This window comes from Eptatretus burgeri, chromosome 4, assembly GCF_056783735.1.
Source record: "Eptatretus burgeri isolate ZD-2024b chromosome 4, Ebu_testis_v1, whole genome shotgun sequence".
Classification (NCBI taxonomy): domain Eukaryota; kingdom Metazoa; phylum Chordata; class Myxini; order Myxiniformes; family Myxinidae; genus Eptatretus; species Eptatretus burgeri.
In genome coordinates, this window is record NC_140964.1 from 4933148 (window position 1) to 4956011 (window position 22864).

Below are 22864 nucleotides of genomic sequence, written 5' to 3' on the forward strand. Positions count from 1 at the left end.
CACGTGATGAGGAGAAAGGTAATCACGTGTGTACTTCCTGCATTACTTACTGAATGTACGATCCAATGTATTTATACGTGTAGACCTCCGACTTCGTACAACCATGGTATTTAACCCACTGGGACCTTCTCCATTCGAGGTACTTTTATATCGATGGAAGATGATAACTCGTTCCCCGTCCCACCTCAAACCTCCGGCACACAAGGACGACCAGACCCCCCTGGTGTTTATACTTAAAGTTACCCCCCCTTTAAAGTTACCACCCCCCCTTTAAAGTTACCACCCCCCCTTTCAAGTTACCCCCTTTCAAGTTACCACCCCCTTTCAAGTTACCACCCCCTTTCAAGTTACCACCCCCTTTCAAGTTACCACCCCCTTTCAAGTTACCACCCCTTTCAAGTTACCACCCCTTTCAAGTCACCCCCCTTTTCAAGTTACCCCCTTTTCAAGTTACCCCCTTTTCAAGTTACCCCCTTTCAAGTCACCCCCTTTCAAGTCACCCCCTTTCAAGTCACCCCCTTTCAAGTCACCCCCTTTCAAGTCACCCCCTTTCAAGTCACCCCCCTTTCAAGTCACCCCCTTTCAAGTCACCCCCTTTCAAGTCACCCCCTTTCAAGTCACCCCCTTTCAAGTCACCCCCTTTCAAGTCACCCCCTTTCAAGTCACCCCCCTTTCAAGTCACCCCCTTTCAAGTCACTCCACCTTTCAAGTCACTCCACCTTTCAAGTCACTCCACCTTTCAAGTTACTCCCCTTTCAAGTTACCCCCTTTCAAGTTACCCCTTTCAAGTTACCCCCTTTAAAGTTACCCCCTTTAAAGTTACCACCCCCATTTCAAGTCACCCCCTTTCAAGTCACCCCCTTTCAAGTCACCCCCTTTCAAGTCACCCCCTTTCAAGTCACCCCCTTTCAAGTCACCCCCTTTCAAGTCACCCCCTTTCAAGTCACCCCCCTTTCAAGTTACCCCCCCCCTTTCAAGTTACCTCCCCGTAATGTGAAATCGATTTCGTCCTACCCCCTACGATTTCAGATTACCCCCCTCAAAACATTTATTTGTGTATGATGTTTATTTACCAAAAATAGTAATTTAATTGAGGGAAAAAAACCATTGACCACGTGGCCGCCTTTTTAAAGGGTTTGCAATGAATTTTGATTTTATTCTGGATGATTTTATTTTAATATTGTTATGAATTGAAATCAGTATTTCTCATACAGTATTATAATTTTTGTCATATATATATTTTTTAATTAAATCCTTCTTTGATACAGTTGAGACAAATATACGTACTGGTATATCTTTTTTAACCAACTCGGACTATATTTACAATTACGGAAACGACGCAATACAATCAATGTATAAGAAAAGCAATGAAAACAGCTTATTTATAATTCACAATTTAGTTGTGGTGGTGGTGGTGGTCGTATGGCAGCTTAGCTGCCGGGGTAGCTCTCATTTCTTGAAGCACGACTGTGTCACTGATGCAGTGTCCCTCTACCAGTACACACTGGAACTGGTACTCATTTTGCCGACCTCGGAAGGATGACGTGCTGAGTCAACCCCCTGATGTTGGCTCAGTGGTTAGGGTGGTGGCTTGGGATCCTAGGGTCCTGAGTTCAAGCCCCGTCGGCCGCTGAATTAATACACCAGGGGGGTTGACTCGGCCTGTCATCCTTCCGAGGTCGGCAAAATGAGTACCAGTTCCAGTGTGTGTACTGGTAGAGGGACACTGCATTAGCCACACAGTTGCGCTTCAAGAAATGAGAGCTATCCCGGCAGCTAAGCAGCCAGACGACCACCACCACCAATACAATAAACATTTTTGTTACATTTTTTATGTTTCCAGACTCTGAGACGAGCTTTCAATCTTGTATGTTTTACGTGTTCTATTCAATAAACGTATCATGAGTCGTGGGCATAAGAATTTATCATTTCAGCTAAATAAGGGAGGAGGGTAATATGAAATCGGGTTCAGGCTACCCCCGGGGATAACTTGAAATCAATTTCAGATTACCGGGAGGTAACTTGAAAGGGGGGTAGCTTGAAGTCTTTACACAGCTCGGGGTTCAGCATGAGATGGTATCATATTTAGGATACCCGTTGGAATTGGTACACATGATGAGTGTGGAGATGGACAAAGGATCTGTCAAACTTCCTGCAACACAAACGATTAACACAACAGAAAATGCGTGAAGGTAAGAGCTAAGAAACGTAGTGGAGAACAATGAACACAATTACAATGATAAACAACTTTAGGGTGAGGAAAGAGGATATTGAGCAGATAAATTGGGATGGAGAACAAGCATGAAACGTCAAACATCTGGTCTCTACTGGAAATACCTAAGGACTCGCAGCAAGCCAGCTGGTTGTCTTGACCTTGGAAGGGGACTCGCAGCAAGCCAGACGGTAGTCTTGACCTTGGAAGGGGACTCGCAGCAAGCCAGACGGTAGTCTTGACCTTGGAAGCGGACTCGCAGCAAGCCAGCTGGTCACCTTGACTTTGGAAGAGGACTAGCCGCAAGCCAGTCGGTCGGTAGTCTTGACTTTGGAAGAGGACTCGCCGTAAGTAAGCCGGTCACCTTGACTTTGTAAGAGGACTCGCCGCAAGCCAGCTGGCCGTCTTGACTTTGTAAGAGGACTCGCCGCAAGCCAGCTGGCCGTCTTGACTTTGTAAGAGGACTCGCCGCAAGCCAGCTGGTAGTCTTGACTTAGTAAGAGGACTCGCCGCAAGCCAGCCGGTAGTCTTGACTTTGGAAGAGGACTCGCCGCAAGCCAGCTGTTCGTCTTGACTTTGGAAGAGGACTCGCCGCAAGCCAGCCGGTTGTCTTGACTTTGGCAGAGGTCTCGCCGCAAGCCAGCCGGTCATCTTGACTTTGGAAGAGGACTCACAGCAAGCCTGCTGATAGTCTTGACTTTGTAAGAGGACTCACAGCAAGCCAGACGGTAGTCTTGACTTTGAAAGAGGACTCGCCGCAAGCCAATCAGGAGTCTTCACTTTGGAAGAGGCCTCGCCGCAAGCCAGCCTGTAGTCTTGACTTTGGAAGAGGCCTCACCACAAGCCAGCCAGTAGTCTTGACTTTGGAAGATTCAAGACTACTGGCTGGCTTGGTGTGAGTCCTCTTCCTCTGGCTTGGTGCGTGACTTAGTTTGAAGTCAGTACAGCAAGATATTAAAACTCTGACATCCATCGCAGTGAACATGCATCAATGGCCGAGATCATTCATTTTTTCCTACTATTCGGAAAAGACCCCAGTGGAAAAAAACAAGAAACATCTGCAGGGAACTGTAGTCCAAGCTGCAGCACCACAGGACATCCTTTATTGTTTTGCATGGAATTACTTTTTGGGGTTTTTCATTGCATACAATGTCGAGGCTTGTGGAGGAGTCAGAACATGGAATAGATCAAGACGTAACAGAGCAAAAAGAACAGCAGAAAGAGAGGGTGGAAACACAAACAGCAGGGTTGAGGGACAAAACAGAGGGGTGCTTGGACAGATAAGGGATGTGGGGAAGAATGAGGGGTAGGGGAGGATGCATGGGGTGGACAAGATGGATACAGAAGGAAACTTTCAGGAAGGAAAAACTGAAAATTTGGAAAGAGGTTAGCTCTGGATGGGTTAATGGGGGTAGAAAATATGGTTTTGGATTGGGGTTGATTCTGAGATCGTGGTGAACAGCTGTCTTGAAGACCTGAGGGAAAAATGAGATCAGTGGCTTGTTTTGGAGGCAAATGTTGAAATGTGGTTTGCCCAAGAAAGTTGGCCATGAGACCCAGGAATTTGAATGACTAAACCTCTTTGATTGAAAACTGACAATTGCCCCAAACTGACGTACCTGTGCGTTTAATGCTGTGGATAATAATTAATCACAATGTGGTTGAAATAAATATTTATTGACGTTCATCTTGAAAGTATTGTTGCGAATTCGCGCCCGCCAGTGTGCGACCGGCCACGTAACTCGAATCGCAGCACGTCGCCCACCGGACGGACAATTCTGTCGTGACCCTCTCGGACTAACGCCGGGAACTAGTCACGGGTGGGCTTTTCGGCCTCACCACGATCGTGCCATTCGGCCCCCCGCGTGGGATAGGGTTGTTCGCCAAATTCGACCTACCTAAGTACCCACACAGAGGGTAGACCGGGCGATCGCACCTCGCCGCAGGTCGACTCCGGACACGGGCCACTTTAAGCGACCCGTTCCGTACTATCGGGATAACCGAGCGGTGTTATCGTCAACCTCGACGGTTCCGATTAATTATCAGGCGTATTTAGCCCACTACCAACCCTTTACGTGAAGTAAGATGGAGATTCAATTAAAGAAAAGACGAAGCTAAACGGGAAAAACAGTTCAACATAAGGCACATTTATTCCGCTGCACACGGAAAGCACACGCATACAATTACAACAATTATGCACCAAAAGCAGTTGCAACAAAAGAAACACAACAATGCAGAGATACTACCGACTACGCGAGCACACGGCAACACTTACACAGTTTTACTTTACAGACGGCGCCGACAACACATATACTCAAAAGCAAAAGAAAAGGGGCCACCCTCAACGACAAGGGGACAGACGGTGCCTGTGGGCGCGAGACCGGGTGGAGCCTACCTGTCTTGTGATGAGCCGCAAATGTGGCGGCAGTGCCCCGACTCCGCGCTCCTCCGCGGGTTTCGTTGGCACTGCTTGGAATGGTGTGGGAACGGGGCCCCCTTTCCGCACTATCTCACCGTGGGGGGGGGGGGAATTGTTGATGCTCTGGGGAAAGAGGATAGCTGGCTTGCTTGGGTCCCGCGACGAGCGACTCCACTGCGACCTCGACCGCGCTCCCGGCTTCCCCTCTCTGCAGCTCCCCGACAGACTCCGAACCCCGACAGACTCCGACCTCCGACAGACTGACTCTCCTCCAGACCCGTCTTGACTGCTGCTGCCGCCACACTCTGCCGCTGCCATACCTCTCCAACTCGCCCAAGCCCAAAACTGACTGAATTCGCCCCGCGCTCGGCGCTTTATAGGACGGCAGGAGAACCCATATGCAAATTTCCGGATCAGGATGAGCTCGGGGGCGGAGCCACGCTCGCCCATTGGACGGAGGAAAAGTGGGCGTGAACCTCCCCTGATCCTCGAATTTGCATATATCGTTTCTACTCTGACGCGCCTGGAGGCGGGGCCAAATCCCCCCGTGCTTGCTGATAGGACGGATCAGAAGTGGGCGTGTATCATTCCTGATCCGACTTCTCCTCGGAAAGGCCGCTTTTTGCACCCGCGGCTCGGCGCGCGTCCCGCACGAGGCCAGGACAGCCTGACGCTCGGCGTTCACAAGTGGTGCGGGAATGGCCGCAGAAGGAGAGGCGAAGGTGGTGGAGGGTCTAAAGTGGCGGTCCCTGGCCACGGTGACGCTTGGAATGGCGGTGATGCGATGGTTGCGGGATGGTGTGCTGTGAAGGTAAAGGTCGTGGCTGTTGGCGTTGTTGTTGTGAAGCGGCGTTGCGGTTGGTGGTTGTTGTGTGATGGCGGTTGAGACGTGGTTGGCTCAAAATAAAGATAGAACAGAAAAACGGCTATCTTAAAGGGTCGCAGCCCGAATGAATCACATTTATTCCCTCTAAACAACGGGTTTGGGGCTAACTACACATGTACTTACAGAGATATCTCACCTACGAGACCTGAATGGTGGTTTGCGAATTTCCTCAACCACAACACTACCCCCTCCCCTTTTTACAGACTTGTCCCGAGTCGTCAAATTTTCGTGTGCCATCATGTGGAGTTCTCCCCTAGTACGTTTTACCTACGGATCCCTGAGTGCGACATTCATGGTATTCGTGTCCCCAAAATAAATAACCACAGGGCTGAGTAACTACCTAAACAAACCCACTCACACGGACGACTTAAATACAATTGCCGGCGCTAAGACAGACATGCCGCGGGCGCACTCATATGTACAGTATATCTTACCTTAACTTACAAATTTTACACTAAACCATGGCCCAGGATCAATGGACTCTGCAAAAAGAAAGCAGTTAGCAGGGAGCCAGGCTGCTCGCATGCAGTCTCTGGCTCATGCAACGCAGGTGGCAGGGAATGTGGCCGGCTGCTCACACGCAGTCCAAGGCCTTCCCTTTTGAACTGAACCCAGTGAACCACAATGGTGCATGGGCTGCACAAACGCAGTCTCCATGCCAGCTTAAGTGGCACACGCAATGAACACAATGGACGGATGGATGGATGGATGAATGGATGGATGGACGCAAACACGGTGCACGGGCCGCCACTGCAGGCCCGTGTTGTAGCTGCCAACAGGGCAGTTCTTGCAGCTTGCAGCCTGTTGCTTTGATCCTGGCGCACATGGAAATGAACAGGGGGGGGGGGGGCAAAGCAAAATTGAACGGGACTGGTGAACGGGCAGTGGGCATGGAATGGCAAAGGCAGCAGGCAAACAAAGCCGGCAGACGAACTGGCCGGCACAGGCCTTGAATAAAAACAGCCAGCCGGCAGATGAAGTGGGCCGGCACAGGCCTTGCAGCAACACAGCCAGCAGATGAAGCTGGCCAGCCTTTGCCGTTCAGTGGAGGTTGGTGGAGGGAGTGCGGTGGTGCTGGCCACTCGGAAGGCGGGCTCGGACCTACCCTACGGTCTCCCTCCCAACCTATCGCCTTTGCCTGTCACTGTTCATACCCACTCCCTTAATTTGTAAAACCCAATTTAGCCCCAACTTATTTTTTGGTTGTTTTTATTTTTACTTCCCCACTATAATTCGTCCCCTAACCCCCTTTACTGTCCTTGTTCGGCTAACCTATCCTGTCACCTAGCCTACTCCCAACCCCTACGTTCCCTTCCCGGAGGGGAACAAGGGAGAGCTAGCGTCCTGTGTCGAGGCCCAATGAAGCCTCAGAATGGCCTCCCCAGAGTTCGGCGATCTTTAACCAAAGTGGGTCCAGCGGCCCACAACGACAGCGAGGGGATGGATGGTGCGGAGGGGTACATCTCCTAATCTACCCTAACCATTTAACTGTTAAACTACCCCGGGGCTTTCAACAAGCGCCTCTCGCTTAAACTATTGGTTCTAACAACCCAGATTCCCGTCGCCTGTGTTGGTGTCCTCTCAAATTTCGGGCCTCGCCCCCCCCCCCAATTTTCTTTCCGTGCCCTCACACGGTCTCCTGGCTGGGACACGTGGCTCCCTTTGGCAGGCACGACCCTCTGCCGAATCTCCCGTTATGGCACCCCCGGGCACTACACTGCCTCCGAGCCTACCAGCTCCCTAACACCGGGGAGTGCCCCCCATGGCACCTCCCCTGAAACGCACACGTGGCAGGCCGGCCTCCCGGGCCCCTTTCCGAGGGTCACCCGTGCCCACAACACTGCCCACGTGGCTAATGGCGCCCCGGGCCCCCGCACCAAGCGGGCGCACCCGTGCCCACTACGCTATCCCGGCCCCCCATGGGCCCTTGGCCTACTACGGCCGACTAGCCTGGTGCCCGGGGTACCCACTCAGTGATACTCACCTTTCGCAGCCACGCTCCCAGCCCGTCAACAGGGCTCCTGCACCCCTCCAAATGGGTATCGAGCCAACATTCACACCAACAGCAAAACGACTTCCATTTTTCAATTTGACGAACCCAGCTAACTTACTTTATACTGACCCCGGGGTCCCTTGGGCGGGAGTCACGCCTCCCCCCCAATCACTCATTGCACCATGCATTCCGCATTCGCTCCATACACACAGAACCACTGGCCTCACTCACTCACCAAGCACATGTTTCCACTCAACTCACCAACTCTTCAACACACACACCACTGAACTCAGCCATCCTGCTAACTATATCCCCTAACTAACTTGTGCTCCCACGTCGTCCCTTATACTAGTAGCACATTCCATTTAACACTACGTAGCTAAACTACGTCCCCTCTACACATCCAAAGTCTGTCACTGTTAAATAATCCCATAAATCCATTTCCCAACCTAAAGCTCACTAAATCCCTCTACCTATCCATTCCACGGGCCCCATGAGGACTTACCCCTGCCCCATGGAGCCGGTCTAACTAAGCTCACCCTTCCCCCTAACTAGTTTCCATCCTGTGCCCAGGTAAGGGGGGTCTTCCACCCCTTGCCCGGGAATCCTGTTCACCCGAAAGCGAGGCTTGCTTTTTTTTTAAATTGCGCAGCACCAGCGCGGCAACTCGCAACCTGCGCACAGCGCGGCAATTCACAGCCGCGCACCTGTGGCGTGACATCATGGCAGCTGTTCGCGTCCCTCGTCCCACTTGGACGGTACCATCCGGCAGGGATTCACCCTCCTGCCGGATTCCAACCACACACGCAGCCATGACATCACCTGGCGCATAAAAAAAACACAAGCGCCACGTCTCGAGGGGTTCCCCACGCGAACACATGTGCTCTGCCCGTTGGAGCCTAACACACCCACCCGCGTGGAGAACCCGTCCGATCCAAATCCGAAATCCTGCCTAAACTTTGGCCGTCCGCGGGATCGGCAAATCCACCGCGTGCCTTTCCGGACCGGGACTTCACTCCCGCAAGCGAGCACGTGGGGGCCTCGTGCGTTGCACAGCACGGACCTCGCGCTCGCTGCTGGGTGAACCCGGCGCGGTCCCCGAAACAGCTACAGCCGCTACCCGGCTTTTGTCTCTCTGTCGCCGTCCCCGTCGCCATCCAACACACGCACTCCCACGTGCCACGACACTCATACACCATTCCATTGCATTCACACTGGGAGACGCGGCTGCGTGCTCCCGCATGCCAACCGACATCTCCCTCACATACCGCTCTCTCACACACACACGGTCTCCCTTGCACTCGGCCGTTCACTCACGCATGCCACCTCCCTCGCACACGTGGCTCCACTCACTCGCGGCCTTCCACTCACTCGTGCCATTTCCCTCATACACCGTGCCTCGCACACGCGTGCCGTTTCTGGCGCACACGCGGCTCCACTCACACGCGGGGGCACTCGCCGCGGTGTCTCACTTACACACGGCGTGCTGGGAAGCACGCACTTCGGCACACTTGCCACCACACCCCTCACACACGGGGTCGCTTCCACACACGGGGACGCACTCACACCTTGCACCACACTGGGGATTCGTGTCCCCACAAGGGTCTCCGGGGCCTCTATACCCCCCAAGCTCGGCGTGCACCCGTTCGCAGCACTCCTCCCCTCGAAGTCACAAAGCACGACCGAACCCACCTGGTCGTGATTCGCCTCAAGGGGGCATACTCCCTCCCCTCGTTCCTGGAGGAGGCCATCCAGCTGCTCGCACCGGGTCTCTAACCAGTCCGCCAGCTCCCCCTCATGGTCCTCCACTCCGTGTGTGTGCGTGCGTGCGTGCGTGCGTGCGTGCGTGCGCGCGCGCGCGTCTCTAACCCCGTCATTATCATGCAGTCTCTCCTCTATTTTTTCTGTCTCCCGTGTCTATACATTTTCTGTCTCTTCCTGGTTCCTTTTTCCTTCCCATCTGAGTCGTTCTTTCTCTCTGAGCCCCATTAGCTGTTCGTTCTCCCTCCGGAGCTCCTCAATCTCCGTTGACTCCAATCTCGCTCTCCGTTTTAGTTGTTCAATTTCACACTCATATAGTTGTTGTTTTCTCTCCCACTGTTCCTCCTGCTCTTTGTTTTCCAATCTCATTGTTTCTTTCAATTGGCTCAATTCCTTCCTGTGTTTCATTCGCTGTCCTCTCACGACTCTTCCTCGTTTCCTCTCCTGTCCTTCCTTCTCCAGTTTCATGGTTTGCTTCATTTGGTTACTCTCCTTTTTGTTTCATTTGCTGCTGTCTCATTACTCTTCCTTGTTTCCTCTCCTGTCTTTCCTTATCCAGTTTCATGGTTTGCTTCATTTGGTTAATCTCCATTTTGTGTTTCATTTGATGCTGTCTCAATACTCTTTCTTGTTTCCTCTCCTGTCTTTCCTTATCCAGTTTCATGGTTGTCTTCATTTGGTTCATCTCCATTTTGTGTTTCATTCGCTGTTCTTTGTCTATCTCCTCGTACTCCAGCCTCAGCTTTTCTTTCAATTGGTCAACGTCGGCTTCATGTTCTTTTTGTTTTCTATTCCATTGTTCCTCTCGTTCTTCCCTCTCCAATCTCGTTGTGTCCTTCAATCTCCTGATTTCTCCTTCCTGCTTCATTCCTTGCTCCTTTACTTTCTTCTCATATTCAAACCTATTTTTTTCCTTTTGTCGTTCAGTTTCAAATTCATACTCTTTCAGTTTTCTATTCCACTGTCTTTCTTGTTCCTCCTTCTGCAATCTCATCATTTCTTTCAACTGACTGATTTCTTTCTCCTGTCTCATTCGTTCTTCCTTCATCACTCTTTCTTGTTCCTCATTCTTTAGTCTGGCCTTCGCTTCCAGCTGTTCGATCTGTACAGTGTGGTTCCTTAACGTTTCATTCTCTGCTGTCGTTCTTTCTTCTCTCACCATCCTCAACTCGTTTTGTAATTCCCTCTCTTTGTTTTGGTGTTTCTGTAACTCAGAAGCTTTCTTTTCCAATTCCTTTCTCAATTTGCGTGCTTCTTCACTCATTTCATCTCTTCTTTCCACCGCTTCCCTCCTCAATTCGTCCCTTTTTTACTGTATTCATTTACTTTTTTCTGCCACTCCTTTCCCATTCTTATCTCCCCTTCCAGGATTTTTCTTTTAAACTGGCTTGCCCTTACCTCTCGCTTCAGTAGTTCCAATTCCCCATCTTGTTTGCGTTTTTCCTTTTCGAGCTTTGTTTTCCTTTCTCCTTCCTCCCTCAATTCTCCCTGCAGTTCTTTGAACTGTTCTGACTTTTCCAGCAATTCCTCCGTCCTATCCTCCAGCTGTCTCTCTCCTCTTTTTATCTTCCATTCTAGGCTTTCTCTTTCCTGATTGCCTGTTCTTATCTCTTCCTTCAATTGTTCCAACTCCCCATTGTGTTCACATTTTTTCTCTTCCAACTGTATTTCCCTCACTCTCCCCTCCAGTTCTTTGAACCGCCTTGCTTCCTCCAATAATTTTTCCATTAATTGTTTTACTTCCAAGTCGTGCTCCTTTTGTTTCTTTTCGAGCTCGGTTTTCCATTCTTCCTCCCATTGTTTCCTTTCCTGGGAGATACCAATCTGCTGTTCCTCTATTCTTTTGTTCAGTTTGCTCTTCGCATATTCCAACTGATGAGTATAAAACACTACCAAATTCTTTTTTCCACATAGTTCGTCAACTCTGTTGGCCAAGTCATGTTTTTGCCACCGAATTCGTTCCAGTAAATCGTCCAATCGCTGTGTCCCCCCGTACACGTAATTTTTCTGAAGCTCGTCTGCGTGCCGTTGCGACTCGTCCACTCCACTTTGCACCTCCTCGATATATTCTTCATAACGCTTCACCTTTTCCAAGACATCACCCAATTGTGCCTGAAGCCTGCCAATGCTCGCATAGTCATCCTGCCACGCCTGTCATGGCACATGCCGTGACCACGGGCCTTGAACCGGTGACTGGGAGCTCACGCCTCGTGCTGTGCCATTAATATCAGCCCGCTCCGTGCTGGGCTGAGGTGCGATCGCGCTGCCATTGTGCGACTCCGTTTGCCGGCAAAGTTCGTGCTCAAGCCGCTCCCACTGACCACAGTTAGTGGTGGGGTTATAATTATAAAAAGAATCGACCTGGGCCATGGATCCTACATGACTACACATACCTAATACGCCCGGCTCCCGCTCGCCTTGAGACGCCATCTTATTCCTCGTAAAGGGTTAATTTAAATCGCTCGTAATTTGGAGGGAATCGGGGGTCGCTCCTCTCACCCCTGGACCGATTCCCGTGAATTTAGCTGGAGACAGGAGAGCCCGTTTTCCCGCTCTCCGACACCAGTGTCGCGTGGAGGGGGATGGGTTTGTGTCCCACGACCTGACACCAGTGTTGCGAATTCGTGCCCGCCGGCGTGCGAGCGGCCACGTAACTCGAATCGCGGCACGTCGCCCACCGGACGGACAATTCTGTTGTGACCCTCTCGGACTAACGCCGGGAACTAGTCATGGGTGGGCCTTTCGGCCTCACCACGATCGTGCCAATCGCCCCCCCCCCCGTGTGGGATAGGGTTGTTCGCCAAATTCGACCCACCTTAGTACCCACACGGAGGGTAGACCGGGCGATCGCACCTCGCCGCAGGTCGACTTCGGACACGGGCCACTTAAGCGACCCGTTCCGCACTATCTCAGCGCGGTGGGGGGGGGGGGAAGGGGAGAATTGTTGATGCTCTGGGGAAAGAGGATAGCTGGCTTGCTTGGGTCCCGCGACGAGCGACTCCACTGCGACCTCGACCGCGCTCCCGGCTTCCCCTCTCTGCAGCTCCCCGACAGACTCCGAACCCCGACAGACTCTGACTTCCGACAGACTGACTCTCCTCCAGACCCGTCTTGACTGCTGCTGCCACACTCCACCGCTGCCACACCTCTCCAACTCGCCCAAGCCCAAAACTGACTGAATTCGCCCCGCGCTCGGCGCTTTATAGTACGGCAGGAGAACCCATATGCAAATTTCCGGATCAGGATGAGCTCGGGGGCGGAGCCATGCTCGCCCATTGGACGGAGGAAAAGTGGGCGTGAACCTCCCCTGATCCTCAAATTTGCATATATAGATTCTACTCCGACGCGCCTGGAGGCGGGGCCAAATCGCCCCGCGCTTGCTGATAGGACGGATCAGAAGTGGGCGTGTATCATTCCTGATCCGACTTCTCCTCGGAAAGGCCGCTTTTTGCACCCGCGGCTCGGCGCGCGTCCCGCACGAGGCCAGGACAGCCTGACGCTCGGCGTTCACAAGTGGTGCGGGAATGGCCGCAGAAGGAGAGGCGAAGGTGGTGGAGGGTCTAAAGTGGCGGTCCCTGGCCACGTGACGCTTGGAATGGCGGTGATGCGATGGTTGCGGGATGGTGTGCTGTGAAGTTAAAGGTTGTGGCTGTTGGCGTTGTTGTTGTTGTGAAGCGGCGTTGCAGTTGGTGGTTGTTGTGTGATGGCGGTTGAGACGTGGTTGGCTGAAAATAAAGATAGAACAGAAAAACGGCTATCTTAAAGGGTCGCAGCCCGAATGAATCACATTTACTCCCTCTAAACAACGGGTTTGGGGCTAACTACACATGTACTTACAGAGATATCTCACCTACGGGACCTGAAATGTGGTTTGCGAATTTCCTCAACCACAACAGTATTTATGGCGTTTTGTTTTGTTTGACGTGTCGTGCAACAAGCTCGAGAGGTTTGGTGTTCGGATTATGGGAACGTTTATCCTCCACCCTCACCTTGACTATTAGTACTTTGATTAATGCTACATGCACACAAGCCTCTGGGTATGCACTTTCATCTTGAAGCTGTCTGATCTGGAATGGAATTTCCACACAGCTATATCCCGCCTTTCTGGTGTCTCACAGGTCGCGTGATTAATCGATATGTGCCTTCCATCGGATGGACGTTGAACTGGGCGTCCCGCCTGCCAGCATTAATTGGTGGACATTAAAGATCCAATGGTGTCCTTCATGAAGAATAGGCGAGCTATTACCGGCATCCGGAATAAATCACAAATTCCTGCTCTAACAGACGGAGGGTATTGCATTAGTGGCCCAGTCGCACTCCCAGCAATGTTGCATCTACGAGCCCCCAGGCTCCATACGAAATGAAAATCCAACCATCTTGCACCCAGTATTTGGCAACCGACTGGTTTACTTTGATTCTACTGTAAATTAGCTAAAAGTTCCGTCCATCATGTGACATGCGTCAAATACAGTGGACCAGCTGACTTTACGCACAATTGCATACTCTGCGTAGGTGCTTCAAGCTGGGTCTACAGCACAGGGCCAGGTGCCACCCATCAGACAGATGGTACACAGACTTTTTACTTTGAATTCATGCCCGCAAACACCCGTATGCTAGATTTATACAGGCTTTGAGTGCTGCAAGCACACGGGCGATGCACAAGACGGTTCATATGATGTCATTGTTGGGCTACCTATGTGCCTGCAGGTGTAAACAGCAACATGTTCGGTTCACACTGTTCGCATGTGCATTGGTCGTCACTCCTGGGTGCTGCGAGAAAGTTGACAATCGCAGGTCCTGTATCTAGCTTGCTCTGAACTCCAATGTAAATGTCCTCCAAGTTTGTTTGTTTTCAAGTAAACAGTATTGTTATGTAACACTGAGCCATGTGGGGGCATTGCAACACCTATCTACGTGACGTGAACACAATCCATGGAAAATGACCACTCGGTTCACTCGACACTACTACAGCTTCGACAGTATCCTATTACCTGTGCATCACCCATCACCTTGCTCTTCCTCGAGGCAAGATTTAGTATTAGAAAACAAGAAAAAGCTCAATGCAATGTCATTATTTACTTTACAGGTTTATCTAATAATAAATGTGTGCAAGCCTGTTTTCCAACAACATATTCAGTTTCACAATCTCTCTTGGCCTTGTTGTGATTTTCTTTTACCACTTTAAATAGAATCCTTTCATCTCTACCATGCATTGAAATTATATTTAATAGGAAGATAGATACACAAAAATGAACTTTGTTGTCCCAGATGAAATGCGTGAGAGAGAGCGTGGGCGCTGCTACACGGGCCAATTATATCTGTGTGAACTACATTTCCTACCTGTTTCCCAATTGCATATCCTATCAGGTTTTTATGTTTTCGATATAATGATGGCTTTTACAATTGATCTTTCAGGATGTGCAGGATGCTAAAAGTACGAGTTTCATTGATTTAAACTCGTATTTCATTCCAGACAACGTGTCAATAAGTATAACTGGCTGGTGGCTCCTTCGGCTCGTGCCCGTGCGTGTCCCTGTGAAGATTTGATCTGTGGATTTTTGTTTTGTTTTGTTAAAGATTGTTCTTTTTCGGGGTTTATTGTTGATGGAGCGTTGATATTTATGCAGGGGGTGCCTCGCCAAGCCTTTATCAGTGGAAATGTGGAGTCAGAGACATGATTCCCCTCCCAACCAGGGATATTGAAACCTCCCAACAAACGATCTCAGACCTCGTTGTACTCTACTTCACAAACAAGTGGTGACTACAATGAGAGTAAGCTGTGGACATTTCATAGAACATTCACAATACTTCTGATAAGGTAGTTCAACTGAAAAAACAGTGAGGTTTTCCCAAAGACGACCATCAGAGGGGAAGCATGCAAGATCGGGCTTGAAGGATGGACAAAACTCCAGGCACCACAAGGGAACCTTGAGATCAGGACCGGGTGGCCCTACTGATAGCACACGATAGTGATTTAAGTATCATCGGGTATGCTGGACGAAACTCTTAAAATGGTCATTTCTACATCGCATGTGGGAACATAAGTTGATTACAACTAGTAATAGGCGTGCACAACTATCCTTGACCATGTTGTGGAGCTTCGGCCGAGGCCCTCACTTTTTTTTTTCTTCCGCCCTCACCTTTTCACCTTTATTCGCTTTTATATTTGTTTTTTCCACAACCACTTGAGCAATTGACACAAAACTTTGAACATAGGAGTGCGTTTTTTATTTTTATTTTTTTGTTTTTTTGTAACCAAATTTACATGAGGATTAGATAAAAATGCTGCCAGAGTTCCAAAAAGTCTGTTTTCTGTTGGCATAGGTTGCAGGGTGTTTCATGTACCAGGAATAAACAGACTCGACGTCACTTCACTTGGTCTCGGCAAAGTCTTTACTGCAAGTCATAAAAATGGACTATTGATAGAGCACCTTGTGTGGGATAGTGATGCGATCACAACCAAGGGTCTTATTGTGCGTCCTAGTGCACTGGTAAAATGCAGGAATGTTAGCCTAGAGATGTTTCTCATGAAGTTTGTATTGGCATGAAGTGAGTTACATGGATTATAAAAGTGAAGTCATGTTCCAACGCTTCCACACCTAAAGGGGCTGTCACACCTTGACGTTTTAGCCAGCGTATGGCAAGGTCTCAAAATGTATGTAAAACGCTGGCATACGCTGAGCTATTGATGTTTTAAAAAAAAGTTTTGGGCGTATAATAACGTGTTGGACGTATGCATAACATATTAGTAACGTACACAGAACGTTATAATCACATATAGATAACTTGTACCAATGAATTCTGAGCGTGTTGTCGGCGGTTACAACCTATGCCCAACCATAGTCTAACTTATGCATAGCGCGCGGCAGCATATCGCCGACGATCACGTGGCGTAGGCTATTCATAGGCTGCGGCTCGACGATTCAAATCATAACCGCACTAGACATCGAAGTGTGAAGCCGCTGTCACACCTTGACGTTTTAGCCAGCGTATGCCGACATTTGAAAAATTTGCCGAACCAAGCTGGCACACGTCGAATACGTTATGGGTTAGTTTTGTATACGTTAAGAGCACGCTGGCATACGTCGTAGTTTTCTGGCATACGTCGTCGTACGTCGAGAAATTTTCAGCATGTTGAAAATTTCTCGACGCATGACGCACGTTCCCCATTCGCTGGCATAAGTTGTAGGCACGCTACGCAATCGTTGACACACGTCGCCACACGTTACTTGTACGTGACTCATAAGTCGAAACGCGTCGAGGTAATGGTTAGCGTCAGTATTCCAGACTCCCTGTTTTTTTTTTATTTTTTTTTTTCTTCGGTATGACGGTGATGTTGACACTTCGATTTCTGGTGCGGTTCTGATTTAAATCATTGAGCGGCAGCCTATTAATTATATTATATTATATCCGCACTAGAAATCGAAGTGTCAACATCACCATCATACCGAAGAAAAAAACAAACAAACAAAAACAAACAAACAAACAAACCAGGGAGTCTGGAACACTGACGCTAACCATTACATTGACGTGTTTCAACTTGTGAGTAACGTACAAGTAACGTGTGTCAACGATCGCGTAACGTGCCTACAACACGTTACTCATCGGTTAGAAATAAGTTTCGGGTACGCTAAACATTACCTCGACGTGTTTCGACTTATGAGTAACTTACAAGTAACGTGTGTCGACGTGTGTCAACGATCGCGTAACGTGCCTACAACTTCTGGCCAGCATTATGCGGAACGTGAGTCATACACTGGCATACATCGAAAAATTTCAAACATGGAAAATTTGTCTAACACCTTGGCGTACAAAGACGTATGCCAGCGTACTACGAAAAAAAAGCCAGCGTACTACGATGTATGCCAGTGTGCTCTTAACGTATACAAACTTACCCATAACGTATTCGACGTGTGCCAGCATTTTAGCCAAATTTTGCATACGTCAGGCATACGCTGGCTCAATCGTCATGGTGTGACAGGGCCTTAAGTTTCATGAGTCTTGAAAAGACTCAATAATATGTACACAAGAATGGAGAAAAACAAGTTGAAAGCATTAAACTCATTTCTTTTTCTTCAAAATACAATAATCTGGGATGTAATGTTATCCCCAGTCTGGTATCAACTCCGAAATTTGTTATAATCGAAGACAAATTGGTGCTTGAAGTTGCATTTATGACCAAAACCCTGTTTTCTTGAAAAATCATGAATAATTGGTGACAATAGGCCAACATTGAGTGGAAGGATACTTGCATTTCCAGACAATCGCTTGACTTCTATGGTTAGTGGGAGTGCCAAGGAAAAGTTGAACCAGGGCCTTGGAAGGTTTAACCGTCCCTCTCATAAAGAAGTAGATAAAGGAGTTCATCCAGTCATCAAACCTCCATAAGAGTTCCACATAGCTTGCTCGGCCATCTCAAGCAGAAGCTCTAGGACGTGGAAGCACATGTCATGACACTTGTGAATGGGTCCACGGACTGGGTGCATCACCTCGTGATCATCGAGAAAAAGGATGGCTCGTTGCCTAGATCCGTGGCATTTAAACCATGCCCCAAGACGAGAGCACCATCAGATCCCCACTGCAGCGGATGTAATCAGCCGGTTAGGAAGTTAGCAGGTGTTTTCTATCTCTGATTAAAAGGACTCTTTCTGGAAATTTCCACGAGACAAGAACAATCCGTTGATGGATACTTTTGACACTCCTTTTGGAAGATATTGTTTTAACAGACTGCCTTTTGGACTCGATTCTGCAAGTGAAATATTGCAGAGTCATAATCAGAGTGCCTTTGGTGATGTAGATGGTGTTTAATTTTTTTCGTCCAGTTATATGATTATGGCTGCGGCCGAGGAAGCACAACATATGACGAGGTTGTGGGCAAATTACTTGATCGTGCCAGATCTAGTAACGTAAAATTTAATAGTCAGAAAACCCAGTGCAAGGTGTCAGAGGTCAGCTGAATGTGACACATCGTTGGTGCTGAAGGACTCAGGCCTGACGTGACCAAAGTACAAGCAATTACAAACTTACCAACACCCACATCAAAAGCAGATCTACAGCATGCCTTGGGAGTCTTTAATTACCTTTCTGGTTTCGTGCCCAACACGTCGACGATCACGGTTCATGACTGACTGAAGAAGGATGTACAATGGCAGTGGCACCCTGAATATGCGACAGCATTCAGCACCCTCAAGCAGGCAATTTATCATGCACCATGCACTGAAGTTATTTGAGCCTTCCAAACCATCTGTCACCCAAGCCGATACGTTGTCTACTGGTCTAGGAGCATGCTTGATACATGGAGGACATCCAGTTGCCTCTGACTCGCGTTCATTATCGGTTGCAGAGCAAAACTACATGCTCAGATAGATAAGAACTGCTCAGTGTCATTTGTGCAGTAGAAAAGTTCCACCACTCCGTACAGGGACCTGCAAAAGTATTCACCCCCCATCAATAGTGCGATATTTTTCTGAATTATGAATTACGTAGAATTTTTTTTTTCCAAACGAACTTTTTTATTCATAACTGAAGAGATGAAATGAAACACTGCTATAGTTGAAGGAAGTTGCATGTCAGGAATACCTGTAAAAAAGACACATGTACAAATTAAAATTCACTGGTTGTAAAAGTATTCAGCCCCTTAGGGTTCAGCACTTGGTGGAAGCACCTTTTGCAGCAATGACTGCTCAGAGTCTTTTTGGTAGGTCTCTACCAGCTTAGCACAGTGAGATGGTGAAATCTTTACCCATTCTTCATGTGAAAGTTGCTCGAGTTCTGCCAACTTTGATGGGGATCATCGATGGACTGCAATCTTCAAGTCTCACCATAAATGTTCAATTGCGTTCAAGTCGGGACTTTGACTGGGCCACTCAAAAACATTTATTTTCTTCTTTTACAGCCACTCCAGTGTGACTTTAGCTTTGTGCTTCGGATCATTGTCCTACTGTAATGTGAATCTCCTACCCAGTATCAAAATCATGGCTGACTCAAGCAGGTTCTCATCAAGGATTCTCCTGTACTTTGCACCGTCCATTGTTCCTTCTATCCTGACAACCATGACAGTAGGGATGGTGTTGACTGGGTGATGTGCAGTGTTTGGCTTGTGCCAGGTGTAATGCTTTGAATTTAGACCAAAAAGTTAAATTTTTGTCTCGGCTGACCACACAACTTTTCTCCACATGTCTGCAGTGTCATTAAGATGCTTTTTTCACAAACTTCATGCAAGCTTTTAGATGTGTCATCTTCAGTAATGGCTTCTTTCTTGCCACCTGTCAATAGAGGCCAGATTTGTGAAAGTAATGTTTCGTTGATCGATGAACACTGACTTCAATCTCAGACATAGAGCCTTGCTGGTCTTTCAAAGTCATTGTTGGATTTGCAGTGACATCCAGAACCAGTTTCCTGCTTGCCCAACTGCTGAGTTTTGATGGGCGACCTGATCGCCCAAAGTCTCGGTGGTATAATGCATATTCCACTACTTCATGGTGGATTTCACCATACTCAAAGGGAAAAAGAGTGAGTTTTAAATCTTCTTATAACCCTCTCCTGAATGGTGCTTCTCCAACACTTTATGTCTGACTTCTTTGGAAAGCTCCTTGGTCTTCATAGCTGCCTTGTTGGTTGACCAAGTTAGTTGCACCTTAAAACTCCTGAGATAAGTGGGGCAGCTTGATTTTTAAGTTAAACCACTGATTACATACATGTGAAAACTATTACACTTATTGTGTAACCTTACAAACAAATAATTAGCTCCTGAAGTGATTTATGGTTAATTAGGCAAAGGGGTTGAAAATTTGGCTTATTGAGATTTGGTCCATTGAGGTGTTTTTGTCCACTGAGATGTGTTCTGGCTTATTGAGGTTTGGTCCACTGAGATGTTCTGGCTTATTGAGGTTTGGTCCACTGAGATGTTCTGGCTTATTGAGGTTTGGTCCACTGAGATGTTCTGGCTTATTGACGTTTGGTCCACTGAGATGTTCTGGCTTATTGACGTTTGGTCCATTGAGTTGTTTTCGCTTTTTTAGGTTTGGTCCATTGATATGTTTTGGCTTATTGAGGTTTGGTTCATTATGATGTTTTGGCCTATTGATGTTTTTGTCCACTGAGATGTTCTGGCTTATTGAGGTTTGGTCTATTGAGATGTTTTGGATTATTGAGGTTTGGTTCATTGAGATGTTTTGGCTTATTGAGGTTTGGCCCATTGAATTGTTTTGGATTATTGAGGTTTGGTCCATTGAAATGTTTGGCTCAGTGTGACCACTCCTTGGCTTTTTTTCACAAGATATTGGCTATTCGTTGTTCACCTTGGCGTCTTGGTTTTCCATAGGTTTTCTATTATCATCGCTTTTCCGAAACCATGTGAATTCTTGGCTTTTTTTCATTGGCTCACCTTGGCATTTATGAAAATGCGGAGTGGTCACACTGTTTTGGCTTATTGAGATTTGGTCCATTGAGGTGTTTTTGTCCACTGAGATGTTCTGGATTATTGAGGTTTGGTCCATTGGGATGTTTTGGATTATTGAGGTTTGGTTAATTGAGTTGTTTTTGCTTTTTGAGGTTTGGCCCATTGAGTTGTTTTGGATTATTGAGGTTTGGTCCATTGCAATGTTTTGGCTGATTGAGATTTGGTCCATTGAGTGGTTTTGGATTATTGAGGTTTGGTACATTGAGATGTTTTGGATCGGTGGTCCCCAACCTTTTTATCCCACGGGCCCCATTCACTACTCCCAAGGATGTTGGGAGCCAGAAAAAAATTGATGCATTTTATTGAGAAACTTGATACTGAGAAACATTTTTAGTCAATGAGAAACTTGATGCATTTTTTTTTAGTCAATGAGAAACTTGATACTGCTTAGAACTGCTCTCCCGGGATCAAGTTGATGTCGGGCACCAGATGGGAGGAAGCAACACGAAGAGTGTCTTCCAGGTGCATGTTCGACAAGGCGTTTCGGTTCTTGTTCTTGGAGTACTTCAGCTTGCTGAAGAACTGCTCGCACAAGTATGTGCTGCTAAACATGGAAAACAACTTCTGGGCATGCTCGATCAGGTTGGGGAAGGTCTGGTGGGGTAGCCCCCTGTAGAACTCTGGAGTTCCTTCTCCAGGAACTGGGCCTTGATGTCTATGTCACTCTTCAGCTTGATCAGCTCCTCCTGCAGGTCCGTTGGGGCTTGCAAGGGATTGAATGAGAAGGGCATGGCGAAGATCTCGAAGCTGACTTTGTGCTTGCAGAAGTCTTGGAATCGTTTCTCGAACTCTTTCTTCAGACGGGCTACCTCTGTGGCATACCTCTCACCATCAAAAACGGTCTCATCCTCACTGTGCTGGCCCTGCAGAGCAGTGAAGTGGTCGAGTCGGCCGGCATGCATTTGACTCCCACAGCTCCAGCTTGTTCTCGAAGGACTGGATGCAGCCATAGAGGTTGTGGACCAGCTTGCCTCTTCCCTGCATGGAGATGTTGAGGGCATTGAGCTTCTCAGTGATGTCAACGAGGAAGGTGAGGTCATCCAGCCATTGGGAGTCTGAGAAGTGACTGACTGGCTGGCCCTTCATTCCCAGGAACATGGCCAGCTCGTCCTTCAGCTCAAAGAAGCGCTTCAAACTGCAGCCCTTGCTCAGCCACCTCACGGCCGAGAAGTACAGGACATCCCCATAGTTTGCATCAAGCTCCTGCAGCAGCTCCTTGAACTGACGGTGGTTGAGAGCATGCGCACGAATGTAGTTGACATTGCCAATGACCACTGTAAGGCTTTTCAGGTCACGACGCCGGCCGGCAGTGCCCGGCAGTGGCATTGTGTAAACCCCTTTAAAATTGCTACATGGAAATGTGTTTTGATTGGAAAGTCCTCGCGGGCCGCAGTATAGGGCTCCATGGGCCGCATGTTCGGGACCAATGTTTTGGATTATTGAGATTTGGTCCATTGAGTTGTTTTGGATTATTGAGATTTGGTCCATTGAGTTGTTTTGGATTATTGAGGTTTTGTCCATTGAGATGTGTTGGCTCAGTGTGACCACTCCTTGGCTTTTTTCACAAGATCTTGGCTATTCGTTGTTCACCTTGGCGTCTTGGTTTTCTCTCGGTTTTCTTGGCGTATAGGTTTTCTATTATCATCGCTTTTCTGAAACCTTGTGTATTATTGGCTTTTTTTCATTGGCTCACCTTGGCGTTTATGAAAATGAGGAGTGGTCACACTGGTTGAATACTGTTTCGTATGTGGGGGTCGATGAAGGAATCCCATAGTGAAGCTAGGATTGTATGGTACAGCATGGACCGTGGACAGGTATGAGATGTCTCGATGTATTTCAAGTAGGGAAAACTGTGAGCTTAAGATTGTTTACATGTCACCACATTGGGGGGGGGGGGGAGGGGGTCGTGTTGTGTTAACTCGGTAGGGTCGAAGGCTAGTTTATTCCAGTATGTGATTGCCCCGTGACCTTTTCCTAGGTTTTTTTTTTACCTTTGCAAGGCCGGCCATAAAATAAGCACGTTTTTACAGCAACAACAACTGACCCAACTGCCGACAGAGCCCGAACGTTTCCATGCAGGCAAAAACCCACCTCCCAGGAATTGTAACCCGCAGGCCATGCCCCTGAGGTTC

The 22864-nt window shown here is 48.4% G+C and overlaps 1 long non-coding RNA gene across 1 annotated transcript; it reads left to right on the plus strand.

Annotated features, from left to right (window-relative positions):
- On the plus strand, positions 1-14399 carry LOC147027381 (uncharacterized). Its single transcript, XR_015057021.1, has 2 exons — positions 1-139; positions 13390-14399. It is a non-coding gene; the product is annotated as an uncharacterized LOC147027381 (long non-coding RNA).
- Positions 14400-22864: the final 8465 nt, after the last annotated feature.